The 7,487-nt window shown below is 48.1% G+C and overlaps 1 long non-coding RNA gene across 7 annotated transcripts in view; it reads left to right on the top strand.

Annotated features, from left to right (window-relative positions):
* Positions 1-2,974: 2,974 nt before the first annotated feature.
* Positions 2,975-7,487, top strand: part of LOC115279132 — a 42,570-nt gene continuing 38,057 nt past the window's right edge. For 6 of the 7 annotated variants that reach the window (XR_003903229.1, XR_003903231.1, XR_003903228.1 and 3 more), the window contains exon 1: positions 2,975-3,264. This is a non-coding gene — a long non-coding RNA (uncharacterized LOC115279132). Of the gene's footprint in view, positions 3,265-7,095; positions 7,183-7,487 lie in introns of those variants that run through there. The other variant, XR_003903232.1, reaches the window with a different exon arrangement.

Raw genomic sequence — 7,487 nt, forward strand, 5'->3', positions numbered from 1 at the left:
TGCCCGCGCGGCCCCGGCCCGCCGCCCTGCAGTCCCCAACCGCGCCTTGACAGCTCTCGGAGCCCGGAGAGGAAGAGGAGGAGGAGGAGGAAGGGCAGAAGGAGGAGGAGGTGGCGGTGGCGGCGGCGGGCGGCACACTAAGGGCAGAGAAGGGGGAGGAGGGCTCATTGTCCGGTCCCCCCAGTCCAATTGATATGCTAATCCCCTTTCTGATGCCATAACAAAGAACACCTTTGCACTTTTAAAAGACTTTTGTGCCCTGGCTACAGAAGTTTATTATCCACTAATTAGCAACAACTCTGGCAATGAGTTGGGTTACATTTTCATAAGCTCCAAGCCCGGGTACTGAGGTGCGCAGGACGGGAGATTTGCGCGCTTAGCAAACCCGAAAAAAAAACCCGAGGCTGGAAAGCAGTCGCCCGCTCGGGGGCCTGGGCCAAGGGTGGTAGGTGGAGATCGGAAGCTCTGTTCTCTGAATGGTCTGAAAGATGTCCAGAGGAAGGTTTTTTGGGGGGCAGGGAATGAGCGAACTGGGCCCAGGATGTTAGGTGACCTTATCTGATCCGACACCGTGGCCCCTGTCCGGAGAGCTGCGCGGAGGCGGCGGCTGCCGGCTGCCTTGCAGGTGTCCTGGGCCCGGCCATCTGTTGGAGGGGGGTAAAAAGGCCCAGGCGAATGTTCCAGCTTTCGCCTCTGACCTCTCTAGCGTTTTTCTTTGCAGCTTGGACCTGGAATACACCTCGGGCGAGTAAGCGGCCCATACGTAGAACAGGCACCCGCCGCCTATGTTTCTTCCTAAGGCCTCCGCATTATTAAGGCTGAAATTCCAAGACCCAGGAAGAAGAGGCAAAGCTGGCATCACCGGAGCCGGGGTGGGGGTGGGGGATTTGCTGTGTTAAGGGCCCACCTGGGGTCGTCTGAAGTCGTCACCCAACAGAGCAGACCCTTCTGGCTAATCAGAGCACAGAGACGCAGCTTCCCGGCTGCGCGACCAGTACGCACCGCGTGACCCTGCCTCCCTCAGGCTTTGGCAAGACGTTGCCGATCTTTAACAGCCCCACATCCCAGGTCAATACACTGGAAACAGATAGAATGAGCATCATCTGGTGAAAGATAAAGGGCAGGGGGACAATGCGCATTCCTTCTAGTGCTTCCTAACGGAACGTTTTCTCTCGCCGCTAATAAGACACCGGTTCAGTGAGGCCTTCGGTCTGGGCATAACTGCAGAGATGCTTTATTTTAAGTCATTCGAGACCCCAAATCCAGCATTTTGGCGAACACACGCACGTATGCATATGTATGTATACCTTTTATTTTTAGAAAATCCCTCTTTCATTTTCGGTTTTCACTTTTTGCAAACGACCCCGCCGAAGGTATTGTTGGATTTTTCAAGCAGATGTCAGCTGGATGCTGGCGGCCTGTGTGTCCTCCTGCGGCAGCAGAGGCGGCAGAGTCCGGTTTGATAAATGTTCAAGGTGAAACATGGCCCTACTCAGAACCCCAGGGTGCTTTACGGTAGAAGAGCGACTATTCAGAGAAGGGAGGTGGCGAGTGATACTGTTTCATTCCCTCGCGATAGAACTAAATGTGGTTGTCTATAGTCCTAGCCTCTCTGATATCTGAATGCGTATTTCTGAACAAGCCCTAATAGAACCAGAAAATGGGGAGTGAGAGTGCCGATGACTTCTCGGAATATTGCTGATGAAAATACAAGGCAGATACCGAATATATTAAAGGGATATTGGATCCCATGATCTCCCAGACAGGAGTCTCAGGAGCAAGGAAAATATGCCCAAATTTCTCCCCAGCAATGGCCTTGGGTGGGATGAGGGTGGAGGTGGGTGATGAGTGCGGGAAGAGGAGGTCTTTCTGTTATCACCCTAGCCCCCTTCATTGAGGAAGAACAATGGCCGGGCCTGGATTTTTTAATGAAAGAGAAACTGCAGGAAGGCAGAATTGCTCTTTGTGCCCCAGCCTTCACAGAGGAAGGGGAACCATACACATGCGCCCCCCCCCCCCGGCCCACCACCACCATTGGGCGATGTCTTGGAGATCTGGACCCCTCAGAGGCTCTCTAAGAGCTTTAAAAGAAAAAGGCGCTGTCGCCCAGTAAGGCCCACTCAGCCGCCGGAAGAAACCCTAGCAAAACCCTGAGACCTCAGAATTCGCCTGGCAAGGAGGGGTGGGGGGAGGAGATGAAAACCACACACTCTCACATGGTATGTCAGCCTTCCCACACCCCCTACCACCATATCGTCTGATCACGGTTGATTCTGCTTACGTGTGTATTTCAGATTAAGGATGTTATTTATTTATTTATTTAATCCTTCAGATCTTCCCATACCAGAAAAAGATTTAATTCCTTTCCAAGGCGAAGAGTTGAATTAAAAAAAAAAAAAGGCTCCGTTTTAAAGCAATGGGGGAATCATATGACTGTGACCTTGACGTGTGAAGGGGGAGGGGCGCGTAGATTTGCGCCCAAACCCTTGGCCTCACCGTTTCTGGGGTGTCCTAGACCCTTTCTAAGGACACACACAAGAAGGGAAGTATATTTTCAAAGGTTTCCATTAGTGGTTCATTCTCTAAAGTTGGGAACTTGGTATTTTCATATTACGTGAAATACATGATTTAATTATACTCCAAAAACAAATTAAGGACAGGCCTTCTACACAAATTGGAGGCAGCTAAATGCTCTTTTGTGCCTGCAGCCCTCGGGTTGTTATAGAGGCTGCTGATGCATGAGAAGTAAGTGACTGATTTAACTCATTGGGATGCAGGAAGCGACCTGCCCTCTTTTGAAAAAAAGCGAGGGAGAGAGAGAGAGAGAGGGAGAGAGACTTCGAGCTGCAGAAGAGAGAGGGAGGGGACAGGAGAGAAAAGAAGGAGTGTGTGAGAGAGAGAGAGAGAGAGAGAGAGAGAGAGGAGGGAAAGGGAGGGAGAGAGAGAAGAGAGAACGCAGAGGGTGGGAGGCTGGGAGGGCGACCAAACCCCCGCTTTACTGCGCTGAACGCTTCTGAATTTCAAGCAGAAAGTAGAAGGAGCCCCACACGGCAATGAGCGTCTTTCCTTGGGCTGCGTGTGCAGAGCTTAGACAATGAAAATCTCCATCCCCCTCCCCCATCCCCGCTAGGCTACAAGATTTTTGTTCTCGTTCCTTTTCAACGGTGGAAGATGTGCAAAATCAAACCTATAGAGATGTGTATATATTTTTTAACAACCAAACCAAACGGGCTGAGACGCGGATTAACCTAAAGCGCACCGGCTGTAAGTACTATCTTTTCCTACGTGAGCCGTGCCCTGCGTCGCTGGCTGGGCTGGGAGTGTTCGCTTTGTGAGTAGGAGAGCGCGGGTTGTGTTTTGGTGTTTTTATTCACAGGGGCTTCCTCGAAGCTTGCACTTTCTGCACGTGAGCGGGTGAAGCGTTTCGCCCGTGGTGGGCGTGCAGAAAAAGGCTCTGGCAGTCTTGGATGCGGCGTCTTGGAGCAGCGGGCGGGGGGCGTCGGGAGGCGCGGAGTCTAGGGGTTCCCGCGTTGCGAGCATCCTGGGGAGCCTCCCGCCTGGCTCCGGGCTGCAAGGTTGGTTCCTGGCACCGGATAGAAATCAGGTCATGGAGACCCCTAACCTCCAGCATCACCAGACGTGCATGGGAGACAGGATGGAATTGGAAGAAGAAATCTGAGGAGGGAGGGGATGCGAGCACCCTCGGCCTAGAATGGAGTCCTGGGCCGCCGCGGGCCGGGCCCCTCGGCTTGCGGAACTTAGTCTGCCCGGGTTTGGCTGCTATCTAGCATCGCGCCTTTGGTGGGTCTTTTAGCGACATCTCATGTAAAGGATATTCTTGTGACAAGGGCTGAGTGAGGGTGGCAGAGTGTGCCTCAGAGCGCCCAAGCGGGAGAAACTGTTGTTCTGGGGGAGGTATTTTTTTGGCTTCTTGAAAAATGTGCAAGAATGCCGCGGCCCACGCTTTCTTTGTGTGCCGGGCAGCGCCAAGCGCTTTGTGCTTCACCAGGAGAAAATGGCGAGTCCCATTGTGTTTAGGCCATTTTCTTCCGGTACAAGGATTTCCCCAAGTTCTAAATACTTCTTCGGAAAGTATAGTCTTCTCGTGCCCGGAAAAGTGTGAATCGCTGGAGGTCAGCCCCGTGGCCTGGCGTGGGTACCGGCCTCAGTTTAGGCAAGAGCCTGTTTTACTTGCCGTTGGGTTACTTGCGTCAAAACAAAAAATACGACCAGTTTGTGCAAGTCGGTGTCCTTCAAACATCCGCATCAGCTTTTGAGGATTTGGAAGATAAGCGCCTGTGTTTATATGTTTATGCAGATGCATATAAATAACATGCTTTTTCTGATCACCTGAAGAGGAAAATAAAAGACGAAAGACAATGAAATGTTTGGAGAGAGGAGGAAAGTTTTCTTCATTATTTTTTCACCCCCCCCCCCCGGAAGAAACCCCACAGGAGGTTAAATGTTACTCTGCCAGGTCAGCCTTTTGTTTTTTAAAAGGAAGGTGAAACGTTATTTTGGATAGAGGGAATTATTAGGTAGACTTAACTACCAGAGTGTATGCTTTCTTCACTTCACTAGAAAAAATACATATATAGAGTGTTAGAGAAAGGATTTAATTCATTGCTTTTAGTGCTATGTGTGTGTATGTGTGTTCTATCTATAGCTATCTACAAAGAGAGAGTTGAGGTTGTGGTTTTGGCTTTCTTCCCCCCTCAATTTGTCATTTAAAAATTTTTTCTGTACTTGTTAAACCATTTGTAAAAGTAGATGAGAATGCCCAGACAAGGATGTCTAGGTCACTTTTGTTAAGGGGTGGGGTGGGGGGGAAGCAGGATGAAAAAAATGCTATTTTCTATTTACTACAATTCTTTGGACCCCTCAATGGGGTGGTGATTTTATCAGCTCAAAAATAATGAAATGCAAACTTTTCCCATCTGTTTCCTGTACTCACAATTTGGTGGCAAATATGGAAATATGAAAACAACCGGAATGGGGAAGAGAACTCAAAGCCTATAGATGTTTCCCTCTTTGACATTATCTTAAAATGTTTTGGCATTAAATTAGTTCAGAAGCACTGTCATTTACATTTTTGAAAATGCATCACTAGTGTCTCTTCCTGGGGATCAAGACCATGGACAGCGAACTAATATTAAATCACTGAGCAAAAAGGAATCTAGTAAAATTTTGGGAGAGCAGAATGGAAGTTTATATTCAAAATACGTTGGGAGGCAAAAACAATTATTTTATGTTTAGAAAGAATTAGACTTTTAAAGTTTGCAATTTCAAACTTATTCTATCAAGTCTCAAGAAAAGAACGATTTATATATGCTGTCTCAAATAGTGTATGTTCTTTATCCAATGAAAATAAGATGAGGTCTACCTTTTGTTGCTGGTAAATAACAAATTTAAATCCATTCCTCTAAGATGTGGGCTCTGTTTTGTATGAGGCCTTGAAGCAAAGTGAGTATAGAAAAATTTTACTACTTTAGGCTGATATGACCTGACTGACACTAAAGCAAATTAAGTTGATTTTTATCAGTGACTGAATATCTAAATGCATAGAATTGGAAAAATTAAATGCCACTTTGATAGACAGGAATAATATGAATGGAGATATAATCCAACTACGTCTCTACTCCTGTTTAGGCATTGTAGACCATAACCAACGGGACAATGTTGTAGGGAAACATTCTTTTTCCAAGAGAGTCAGAGATTTTTTTATGTATATACTGATTTGATTTGGGGGCATAGGATTGATTCACTGAGGCTCTGTGTCAGAGATCAATTTATTTTGTTTCATACAGTATTTAAATTCCCTTTATTCCTTTACAAAATTGAACTTGACTTGAAACCATTTCATTTGTGAATTACATAACATTCAAAATTGCTCATCTAAAATTCCAGTTTTATATTATCTTTTGGCTTATTTCATAACCTGACTCAGTGTGACCTGTAAAGGACTGGGAAATCATATAATCAGAAATAATATGCAGGGGTGAGAAATGAAAATAGTTTCTATTTAAATAAATTTTCAAAATGATATCACATTAAACAGAGTTGAGGGTTTATGAATTAATTATTGATCTTTGATTTGGCTGTAAAATAAAACTGCAGTCACCTGAATGTACAAAATCAGATGATATAAATGTTTTAGACACACACACACACATACACACACACACCTTCTTGTGTATTTGTTTTTGGAAACCGTCTTCAGAGTATTTGCAAAGAACATGCAATGATCAGGACCATGGTGAGGTCCCTGTGGCTCACCAAGTGGTGGCCCAGGGCTCAGGTTGAGACACAGAGTTCTGTTGGGAACAGGTCATTGTTTAGAAAGGTACATTTGTCCGGAATGGCACTCGTGATAAGATTAAGCATAAACCTAAACCTTGGCTTGGGGAAAGGATGGCGGCCGGGGGGAGAAGAGGAGGTGCAAACAAGCCCTGCTTCTGCTGCCTGGGCACATAATTAAAAGGCCGCCCCTCATCTGGAACGTGGGCTCTGTCGGGCCTAAGGTGCTTATTCTTTCTGTAGTTACTTGGCCAACCATATATGAGTGAACAAGAGCCCAAGAGCTTAGAATTAAGGATCTAGATGAGATGTCCAGGGGGTGTCGACTCTTGTCTCCATTTTAGGGAGAGGCAACTGAAAATGGTGACTTTGGCTTGCCTTGAGCAAGCCTGAGCTTTGACGGTAGGGCTGTGAGGAAGGGTCGGAGAGACTGGGGGCGCGACGTCTTAGGGGGCTGTCTTTGGACCACTGTTTTGGCGACAGGGGGGTAGAGGCAAGGGCAGGGCACTCGCCCTATGCTGTACCCAGGCGCAGCTCTTGGGGGCTGAGCGCCTTCTGCGGCTCTCTGGTTTCAAGGACACAGCGAGCTGCTCAGGACTTTGGGAGCCAACATCTGTCTGACTGGTGACGTCAGCAGCCCGTGTAATCCTCTTGTGCTGAAGGCAGATGCCTTATTTGTTTGGCTGGAGCGAGCCATTAATCCCTAATTCTGGATCAGCAAGCGAGGGGGAAAGACCGGACCGCTCCGACCCACCCCCACGCCCCCCCACCTCCCACCCTAAAGCACCTTATACCACGGAAGCCTCTCAGCCTCCTCTTTCCTCCGCGAAGGCGCTCAACAGCAATTGAAAACGCTTTGGTCCTCTCCAGGTTTGATCAGAGCCAGTAGGTCTTTCTCCTTTGGATTTCTAGGGCTATGTGTATATGCAATTCTTTCTCTCATCGATCGTTTCGATTTTCTTGCTGGGACTCGCGGGTCTTGCAGTTTGCAGGGTCCTAAGCCAGGAAGGGGTGGGGATTGAAGACTGCGGACGTAGAGTGTGGTCTGAGGGAAGGGGTGAGGCTGGGGAAAGGGAGCACAGAATGCGGGAACTGCAGGACTGAGCCGGAGGACCTTTTGCAGACGCCTATTGACAGTTCCTGCTCCCGAGGTCCCTTCTCCCGCAGCTGCGGTGCCGCAGCGTCTGGCC

This window comes from Suricata suricatta, chromosome 15, assembly GCF_006229205.1.
Source record: "Suricata suricatta isolate VVHF042 chromosome 15, meerkat_22Aug2017_6uvM2_HiC, whole genome shotgun sequence".
Classification (NCBI taxonomy): domain Eukaryota; kingdom Metazoa; phylum Chordata; class Mammalia; order Carnivora; family Herpestidae; genus Suricata; species Suricata suricatta.